The 10,686-nt window shown below is 39.2% G+C and overlaps 1 long non-coding RNA gene across 1 annotated transcript; it reads left to right on the plus strand.

Annotated features, from left to right (window-relative positions):
- Positions 1 to 253: 253 nt before the first annotated feature.
- LOC309890425 lies at positions 254 to 8,509 on the plus strand. Its single transcript, XR_014319421.1, has 5 exons — positions 254 to 452; positions 1,106 to 1,293; positions 1,697 to 1,865; positions 2,341 to 2,562; positions 6,995 to 8,509. It is a non-coding gene; the product is annotated as an uncharacterized lncRNA (long non-coding RNA).
- The last annotated feature ends 2,177 nt before the right edge of the window (positions 8,510 to 10,686 follow it).

Raw genomic sequence — 10,686 nt, forward strand, 5'->3', positions numbered from 1 at the left:
TTTTTTACTCTAGTTTTCTTTTGTAGAATTATCATGCAGAGAACTCAAAAAGAAGCCTTGGAGAGACAAGGATGAAGGCTTTTCAGTAAAATAATCTGTTAATAGATTAAATTTCCCAAAGGTGATTATTAAATTAACTCAGCCTGGATGACCTTTGGATGATGCTGGAAGACTTTTTTTTTTTTTCTTAATAAACCTTTGCACCATGACCAGAACAGTGCTCATAAAGCAAAGGAATTCCTACTGGTACAACTTTCTTTAACTTGAGATAAAGTAATATTTTTTTTCTCAGGTTCTCTGAGGACTTCACCACCGTTAACCTGCTTTATGTAGATTTTTCTTGGACTCAGTGGTGAGAAACCTTTACTAAACAGAGAAAGAAGTGGGAGGAGGAGAAGGCCAGATGGGAGATTGCCAGCAGGACCAGAGCACAAAGAACAAGAAAAAGCAAGGTGAGAACACCCAAGGAATAACAATTTGAAGGAAAACATTAGACCTTTCAAACAGATACCAGATTCACTGTTGAAACATAATGCTGAGACCAACTTTATTCTGAGCAAAAAAGACGCATGATTGAGTGGGTTTCAGAAAGGCCCAGTGAGTGCATGGAGATCACATTAACTGAAGGAAGAGATGTATTTTGTACAGATTATTTAACTTTTTCTTTTTTTTTTTCTTTTTTTTTTTTTTTTTAGATTTTTTATTCTTTCATTTTTTCTTACTTTATTTTATTTAATATATTTTTATATGGGAAATTTTGTTTTTCCGTCTTATAAATTTTACCCAGGTGCTGTCCTGATGACCACAAGGTCTTTCCATCAACAGTTGTTCCCTCCAAATAAAGGAAAATAGTCTTAAAGACATATTTCTTGTTTCATCATTGGGTTAGAAATTTGTGACTGACTGCTGCAACATGTGGCTGGTGCCCTTTGTTGATGACTAGCTGATTGTTGGGGGCATTATATTCTTGTAAACAGTTTTCAGCTGCCTGTTCCATGAGCCAGCCGCCTTACCCCGATGATTAATTGAGCCATTATTCCTGCTAAGTGCTGCTGCAGTTTTGTCATTCCTGAATAAGACACGTTCTCTGTTCTTGTGTTTGCAGTGGTTTTGATTGTGTGCCAACTTTTTGAAGAGGGTTTGATCTGCGATTTGAAATACTTGGCTTTTCCTAAGTAATTGGATGATTTTTGAGACTCAGGCTGTGCAGAGCTTTCAGTTTTTGGATATTTGATATTTTCCAAGGATTACATTACAGGCTATAGTGCTGACATGTTTTCAGGAGCAAACAAGGTGGGTGAAGTTGGTGAGAAACTGTGTTTGTGGGAAAGTGGATAGGAAAAGGGAAAAAGCAGTAAAACTGCACTCCTAGGGCATTGCTCTTAGTTTGTTTGCAATGGTTGACAGGTCTGAAGTGCAAACACTTCCTGAATTCTGTTAAATATAAACATTTTATGTGTTTAAAATTTTGCAAGGGAAGAAAATACGAGACTTGTATTTTGTACTGTCCTCCACTCTGGCTTCAGTGCAACAAAGCAAGGCCAGGGGAAGTTTTTGTGCATTTTGTTTAGTTTTGCTCTATTGGCCTTTATGGCAATTTCTGTTTTAAAAGTGTTAGTGGTGTTTGATCCCTTTTGCAGTTGAGCAGGTAGGAAATAAGGTACTTTCTCCACTTAGCTGCAGTCATTTCTTCCAGGTCAGAAAAGGTCCCTGAATAGCTTTTTGTCTTTGCCAAGGACAACTGGAAATCAGCACAATCAAGTCGTATGTAATGCACAGACAGAAACAAACTCAGACTGTCCTCCTCGTTAAGTTTAAAGGGAAGCAAGGTCTTGTTTACCGACAGGAATGGCTGGCAGGGCAAGGTTAGTGAATTACCATCTCTTCCAGGCCTTATCTTTCTGCCTGCACTCTGTCAAACTTCTGCTGAACAGAACAGAAGTCATGCCACTGTATTACCCCCTCTAAGCCTGCAAATTTGACATCATATAGATGCTGTGCAGGCTTCAGTATGAAGTGTACTGGCTTCCCCCAAAGGTGAGCCCAGCATGCAATGATTATGATCTTACATTTTCAACTAGTCACAGAAATGTCTCATCTCCCATATTTTATCCAGCTTCAGTGAAAATAAATTCTAAAATCTTTGTGCTAAGGTAAAATGAACAGGGTTTCAAATAGGGTGTTTATGTTCTCAGTTACTCTACCACTGAATCGCATATAACTACATTACTCAGTGTTCAGAAAAATAGATAGCAAACTGTAGTGTTCCAGTGTTTATGATGTGATTAAAATTACTGGTTGCATAAAGCCTTGTATGGATTTTATCTCTTTTTTCCCCAGGAATATGATGAGTTTGGGGACCCATCTTCACAGAGCCAACTGGAGGATCAAGGCTTACCTAGATGGGAAGCAGGGGGTAACAAAATCATTGCCATAGTTTCACTCACCTACTCACCAGAAGTTATGTATCCAAGTCAAAACATAACCAGAAATGAAGGGAAAAGGGAGATCAGCTGGTCAGAGAGAACATCAGAGACAACATCCCTACTGCATTTACATCAGGTCACACAGCAATTTTCTGATAACCTGCACAGCCTCATTCTTCCATGAAATATGCTGTTCAAATCAGAATAAAAACTTAGTGCCTATGTGCATTTGCAGTACAGAAAAGATAGTTTATGCAAGCTATTAATTCAGTATTTTGACAGAATTACTGCAATTTGTGTGAATGTTGTTTTGATAAGTGCAGAAGACACTCATCCAAAGGAGACTACCACAGCAGCATTTCATGAGCTAGCAAAGTGACATAAAATAAATACGGAAAATGCTCTTGTGTCATCTTAGAAGCCAGTTAATGTACTGTCATTAACAACACTGAAAAAAAAAAAAAATGTAGCATGATTAAAACCTTGATGCCTCACTTTAATTAGCTTTGTAATTTGATGGGGTTGTATAATTTAAAATTCATTCAGGTGCCATTTAGACTGGAGGGAAAAAAATCAGTTTCTATTTATAATTAGAAATTTATGAGCTGGCTATAAACCCGACACTTAAACTAAAGCATTTATGGAAACACTTTTGCTATGGAGTTTGCTCCCAATCCAGTTGGAATGGATGGCCACCTCTCCATCACCTGCCAGAGGTTGCCAGCTTTTTGCCTTAAAATCCCTTTTGGCAGCAAGCACCAGGACAGTCTGAGGGGGGAGGGGGGGGAAGGGGGAGGGGGAAGATTTCCATGTTATAATCAAACACACTGAAACCTGAAAGTGGCAAACCCTTAAAGCAGTAAGGTAGCATAAGGAAGACTGGCAGGAAGATACAGTGCAAATGATGCAGAAAACAAGAAAATCATGTTGTAAGAGAAATAATAATCAAAGGAAGCAGGAGGCACAGTGCAGCATTCTGGCAGATCTGGATCTGTGTTGGCAGGAGGTGTCAGCGGGCAAAACTGATGGAGAGATGTCACAAGAGTAGGGGCAGTGAGGTGCTTATTGCCGATCAGCCCGTGTAAAGAGTTTCCTTCCAGCACAAAGCTAAATTACAAATATTCCTGGGGTTATAAAGAAAACCAAAACTCTGCAAGTTTGAGTTCCCAAATAATTTGAAACAATACAGAAAACAGAAATGAAACAAACAAAATGCTGGGGCAGATATTAAAGACTTTACATTTATCTCCTTTAAAAGCAGAGTACACACACGCGAGACACTTAATTGCAGGGTAGAAATACTTGCAAGTTAATAATGAAAATGTGGAATATTTACCATCTCTGTTACCAGCCAAGCCTTGGAGCTGGCAGTCAGAAAAAAGCCTGGAGTTAAAAGCTTGTTGTTAGCTTGAGAAACATGTTTCTGTCTGAAAACCTAGCCATTACTGTTGACCAAGCTCTCCTTTTATGAAGTGATGCTTTTTGCAGCCCTGTAGCCCAGGAAATGCAGCACAGCTATTGCTAGCAACATAACAATAAATTACTGCACTTATGGTGTATTCCTGTTATGCCCATAACAAATACTATGAATGCTGATCATAGGGTAAAAGATATTTACTTATTTGATTTTTTTTTTTTCTATCAGAACATAGTAGTGACTACTGCATGAGAAAGTAGAGGTTCTTAAATTACTCTCAAAGAATAATTTGCATCACTTTAGTCGAATATCAGAGATTAGGGTGAAGCAGCAGCAGTTCAGCCAAGGAGTTGACTATGTGCACTCAGCATCTCATCTGGACTTAGAAATCACATAGATAAGACAGTAGAGGCAATGTTGCAGGGAATTGGCCCTAGTAGTGCTAAGAAATGCATAGGGAAACTGATTCTGGAAAGCAGGCCCTAAGCTTGGACAAATTAGTCCCAGCAGTGCCAGGATGGTCCCGCCAGAGCACCTTGCTCCCATCTGGCAGCTTCAATGTGCTTCTGCTTCCACGTCCCTGTATGAAGCTGATGCTTGTTTGCAAACCCTGCAAATCCCCAGAGCGGGTGGGATGTCTGGGCAGCCACGCAGCGGGCAGCCCGGCTGTAATCATGAGTTCACTGTGGATTTGCTGATTCGATCGATGTGCTCTTTCTGCTCCGCTACCTGCTTTCCTAATCTAATTTCCTCATCCCTAACCTGCTGTTCCCAGTACAGAGAATGCATTTGTTTCAACATGAAAAAGCAGTCGTTCCTAAATCTGGAGCTGATTACACCAAGGCAGATCCTACGGGGCGTTTCGGGAAGCACCCATTAGCAAACCAGAGCACTGATTCCTGTCCTCGCGGGTGGGGGTGCTTGCTGCCCCTCTGCGCACAGCCAAATGGAGGGGACATCGGCACCCTGCTCCTAGGAACATCTCCGGCAGGAGACCAGACCCCAGGCAGGGCCTACACCCTGTTGACACTGCAGATTTTGACAGCAGATTTCCACTCTCTGCTTGCCAGCGGGTACTGTCACGCTGTTTTGGGTGGGGGGCTCCTGCCTGGGGCTTCTGGCTCCATAAGCCCTACAAGAAGCGGTGCACAGACATCCTCTTCCTGCCTCAGAAAGGGAAGGAATCATCAAGCAGGATTTCTGAGGATCTCAGTCTTACAATCTAGCACAAAAAAGTATCTAAACTGTTATGGATGGTGATGGCCATCATATTGCTAATGTGATGTAACCTATCGGGCAGGACTGCAAGAAACCTGGTAAAACCATCAGCACTAGAGACTGACTATGCACTCCCTGTTCTTTTTTTTCAAATAAGAGTGCAGGTCTGCTCTGGTTCTGTAGCTGACAGTGTCCATTACTGTATTAGCAGCAAATTATGCCACTTACAGAAAAGCACCTAAGCTTTCAAACCACCTATGTCAGAACCACTCAGTATTTTCAGTCCATTTTCACAAGCTGTCTTTGTCAGAAAGCCAGTAACAAAGATGCAGTACCGAGCATTTAGCACTTGGGCAGCAATGTGGACAACAATACTGTGAAAAACAGTGTGGGGAGGCTGGATTGTTTATTTTGAACCTAATTTTGTTTGCACACTTCCCTGTGTGCAGCATAAACTACTCACTCAAAACATTTCAATCCAGAAATGGCCAGGTGGGCTGTGGTGGGGTCATTGCATACATTCAGCTTTGCAATGTTGCTGCTTCATTTGGATTCACTTGTGTGGTCCTTCACATTAAGTCCCCTCTCCCAATGAGGTGCTATCAGTGCAAGACAAGCACACGGCAGAAGTGGATGCAAGTCAGAAAGATTCATGGAAAGCTCTCTGTCTGCTCACAGCCTCCCCCTTATTTGTTATGTGTTATTGCTGGTCATCTCCTGGTGCTGTACAGCTCTTCCTGCTGCACGGTGACTGACGTCCACCTTCCCGTGGAGTGATGCTGTCTGTCACACTCAGCCTGCTGCATCCCTGCCTCTCTGAATTTCTTCTGACATCTCTGCTCTGCCACAACGCCTCCTAATAAGCAGGTCACGTAGTGCGAAATGACTTGGTAGGAGAACGCACTCAGATGAAAGATAGACCTGAGTGAGGATCTCTGATGGATTGAAAAGGACTCCATTTCACACAGTGCTGCTTGAGTTGCTCTCCTGCAGAGACAAGTAATTCATCCTGAGCAGATGATCGCTGCTTTCCTATGAGATTTGAGAATCAAGGGAAAAACTAGATAACAGCTTTCCAGATACTTTAATCTACGTATGAGGTTAATTTTCCTAGTCTAGTGAAAATCTGAAGCTGCCACAGGAAAAAAAAAAAAAAAAAAAAAAAAAGAAAGAAAAAAAAAAAAAAAGAGCTCTAGGTCACAGTATCAGAATTAAAATGACTTCAAAATCCAGATTTTGATTTCTGGTGGAAGCATGAAGAATTTAACATTACTTAAAAGATACAGAGAGCACAGATTAAATGAATTTAGCAAATACAAAATACACTCTGAATGAGATACAGAGCTAAAAGAAGACTTTGCAATGAATATTGGCGTCATATCAAGCCTAACTTGTGTGCTTTTGCTTGCACTCTTCCTGGTTTGATGGCTCTGGCATTCCTGAATTGGCAGTGGCCAGACTTCAAAAGGAAGCTGTGCATAGGCTGTCTTGGTTCTTGGTGGCTAAGGCTCCTAATGGCTACCCCGGGGCAGTCACCAGCTGAATTCATTTGCATGGATCTACATTGCCTATTCCATCCTTAGACACAATTAGTATAAATTATTCTTCATACTGCCCAAGGATCCACATTCAGTTTGTCTTTGCGCCCAGCCCCTTCACAGATTTGCCCTGCTGGGCTAGATGCTAGATTTTTTTAGGCGCTATGAAACCTACATGGAGCTACACAGTGTGCCCTTATCACTTTGGCACAAAAATCTAGGTTCCTTTAAAAATGCTGTCCTTAGGACTTACACTGTCCAACATAGCCCAGCATCAATCAAGTTAAAAATCTTTGTTCCTTTGCCTGTAGGTGTTGTCCTTTGTAGCTAGCATGAAATTCTTCTGTCAGTTCTCTCATTTATTTCAGCAAACTCTTTCTCTCTCTTCTGAACAGTTTTGTCATTTTGGCCTTATCTTTGGCTAGAGGTTAAGAAAACTCTTCTGTCTGATGTTGATCGGCCAGCAGGGAATGCTTACAGCATCAGCTAGCCAGCCCCTGCTCTACCTCCCAAGAAACAAAACAAGTCATTCTCCAAGCCAGCTTCCCACAGCCTGGAGGGCCTGGGATTTACAGCCTGTTTGAACTCTCCCAGATGGTAACGCACCAATCTGCTGCAACACCACGCTTGGTGGCTAGTCCAAAGACACTTCCTCATGCTGATTTATTTGTTCTCTCAGCTTCAACAAGATACTTGTCTGTGTTTCTCTCTGGTCTCTGGCATTTTTCCTCCACTTCCAAAGACTATACAAATTATGTCCTGTACAAATTATGCCCTGTACCATTCTTGTCCACCTATCAAAACACATAAATCTGAAAAGAAAAAAAAAAAAAAAAAATCCTATGTGATCAAATGGATCAGATCTATTTGATATTTCACACCTATGAGTTTAACCAGATCCAGTAAGAGCTTTCTCACAGCTCCCTGTGCTATTTTTTCTCTTGTGTTCGAGCTTGAAAGGAATAAGGAACAGGAAAGCAAGTGCAGAAAGCTTGTTCAAGGTATGTGGACTACCAGGTATGCCCCACAGACCAGCAGCTCTGTGAATAATAAGGTGACTGTCAACAGTTAACACATATATGTCTATACCTGGGAACTCTTCAGTTTTTGCTTTTGTGGGTTTTATTCAGATACGATGTACATAGTAGTCATAATAACTTTGGAGCAAAACCATTTGTGTCTTAATTATATGAAACATGCTGTTCAGAAAGAAGACAGCTTGTAGACTTTGGAAAGCACTTCAGATATGCTTTGAGCTTATAGGATCAGTCTGGCATTAAAAACAAAGGAGGCAGTGTATGTGTGTGCATTTATATAAAAATAAATTATCATACAGCCCTTTCCTGCACAGTTCCTGATAACTCCTTCAGTTTTAATGCATTAGCAAAGAAAATGAGGAAGTGACTATCAAAGGGTGAAAGGATAAATGGCAATCCTTTCAACTCTATGAGGAGTCAGGAAACCCCATCATCTGCACAGTGTAGCTCTGCTTTGACAATCTCCTGGGAGGCTCTTGAAGACACTGTTGGGTTGATACCAGCCTTATCATATGGAACCAGGACAACAGTTTGGAAGGAACAGAAGCAAAGCCAGAATATATTCATGAAGGAGGAAAATGGAAAGGAATGAAATGAAGTAAAAAAATAAAAAATAAAATAAAATAAAATAAAAACTAGTTTCAAAGAAGCCTTTTCAATTAAAACATAAAAATTAAAAATGTTCTATTACTCAAGGGCATAAAGGGAGGCAGAAATATTGAACAGAAATTTTCCAGATGAATCATGCAAGATTTACAGTTATAAAAGGTTTTTGTTGCTGTCATTTATGAATGTTTCTAAAGGAAGTACTTTAATTTATATGCTCGTTAGAAATATTTTTTTTCTTTTTCTTTTCTTTTTTTTTTCTTCTTTTTTTTTTTTTTTCCCAATATGCAACCTAGTAACAATTCATATATTTCCTATGCCAATCTACAAAAACACTTATCCTTTCTTTCATTCTTTCTGGTCCTTTGTTACCTAATTTAGACTAATTTAGATGCCTCTGCCTCTGAAATTCTACCTGTAAACACCAAAAGACATGAAAGTAAACAACATTTTCAAATATAATTTTGCCCTCTAAAAACTTTAGAAGATTTGTTAATCTGCCTCAGAATTAAATCTTCCTCACCTCTTTGCAAAACAGCTAAGGAAATACAATTTTTTTGTTTGTTTGTTTGTTTGTTTGTTTGTTTTTTCAAGCAGAAATTAAGAAAGAGACAAAAAGTTGCTTTCCTTCACCAGGTCTGTGACTGAACTAGCGATGGAACCCAAAGCTTGTTACAAAAAACCTCTCACCATCACATTTTTCTGGTCTCTCCAGGCTTTAACTCAAAATGAAGAACTCTGGGTTCTTCTAATGAATGCTTATATTGAATTCTTCCAATTAATCTCATGTTGTGACAGTATGGCAGAGGAAGAAGCAGTTGCCACCAGGTCTCCACCCTGTGTATCACACTAAGTGTCACCATTTGGGACAGCTAGCTGTCATGAAGAATGTGCATGCACATGCACAAGACCAGAAACCTGCTTCTTGTCTTGAGATTCTTAGATTCCTTCAACTCCTTGTTTTAAAGTAATTTTCTGATGAAGTTCTCATATAACTGCTGGATATTAATTGATGAACTATATCTCATTTCTCTGCTACTTTTAAAACTTTTTTTTTTTTCTTTTTGGTATTGCAATACAGTTTGTTTGTTTGTTCTTGCCATATGATCTGCCTAAAGCTATTTCTTCTTTATTGCTGTACATAAAGTATTAAAAAGTTATTTTCTCAGCCAAAGAACTCATTTAAAGTCAATTGCACTTTTCCATGAGAAAAAAAATAAATAAATAAAAGCGGGGTGTTGTCCCCATGAACTTTGAGTGTCTTTAAAATCTTAAGAGCATTCCACACCACCTATAAATCTAGCTGCTGTTCTATTTGATTAAAAACTGCATTTTTCAAATTAAATTGCTATGGTGGGTAAGCTGTAGGATATTTTAGTTCCTATATACCTGTGCATAGTCTCCACGCTGTAAATCTCACCTCCCATTTTCTTTCTTTAATAAGCTGGCAAGACATCTGTGAAGAATTTAAACTACATATCCAACAGGAAATATTGGGATTTCCCAATTGGACCAAGCTCAGGCCAACTGAGTCTGGCACTTTATCTCTGACAAATATTTTATTTCTGATAAATGTTCTGCCCTCTATGAATTGTTTTTAGACTTGTGACATTTTGTCACAGCATTCTAAGTGAAAAAGTGGTGATTTCCTCTTAATCACATTAAAGGACCCCATTGTTATTCTGTTTTAAGACAGCAAAAAATATTGATCTGTCTCCAAAATGTATTTTACCTACTTTCATTATCTATATCTATACCCACATCTATATTTGTATCAATATGTCTATGCTACTTGCTTTTTCTGTAACATTGTATGGTAAGTTATTGCAACTGCAACACCCAAAGTAAATAAATGCATGTTTAAATGCCTAATCACAGTGATTTCAATCCTGTGCAATCAGTGACTGTACTTATAAACAAAATTCCATGATAAATTTAATTTCTTTTCAAGAGATGGATTATCATACCTTCTGTAAATGTTTTTGAAATAGAATCAGTGAACATATTTAAGGATTTTGATAGCTATGTCTAAATCAGGAGCCTCAAAAACACGCAAATCTTACTCCCCTCCTACTGTCTACGCAAGCAGAGAGACTTGAAGTGAAGTCCAGGTCATCCACAGTTTAGATGCTGAAGGTCCTCTTGGTCAGAATGATATGAGTCAGTTCTCACCACCTTGAATCTTGCCCTTGGATTTTGTATTACAGTTTTCAGTGTTTGGTATAAAAGGTATTAATTAACAGATCAATTTATTAGATTAATATCTGCAGATTAAGATCTCCAGAAAAAAAAACTATCAGACAGTCTACAAAACACCATTGGACACACACTCAAACAAAAAAATCCCTCAATATATGAAGCCAGTTAAAATATCCCCCAAAATTCTTTAAAATTAATCTAGCACAGATTGGTGGATACTGTTACTGTAGCTGGCTGCCTTACCA

Source organism: Aythya marila, assembly GCF_965140915.1.
Source record: "Aythya marila genome assembly, chromosome: Z".
In the NCBI taxonomy this organism is placed as follows: Eukaryota; Metazoa; Chordata; class Aves; order Anseriformes; family Anatidae; genus Aythya; species Aythya marila.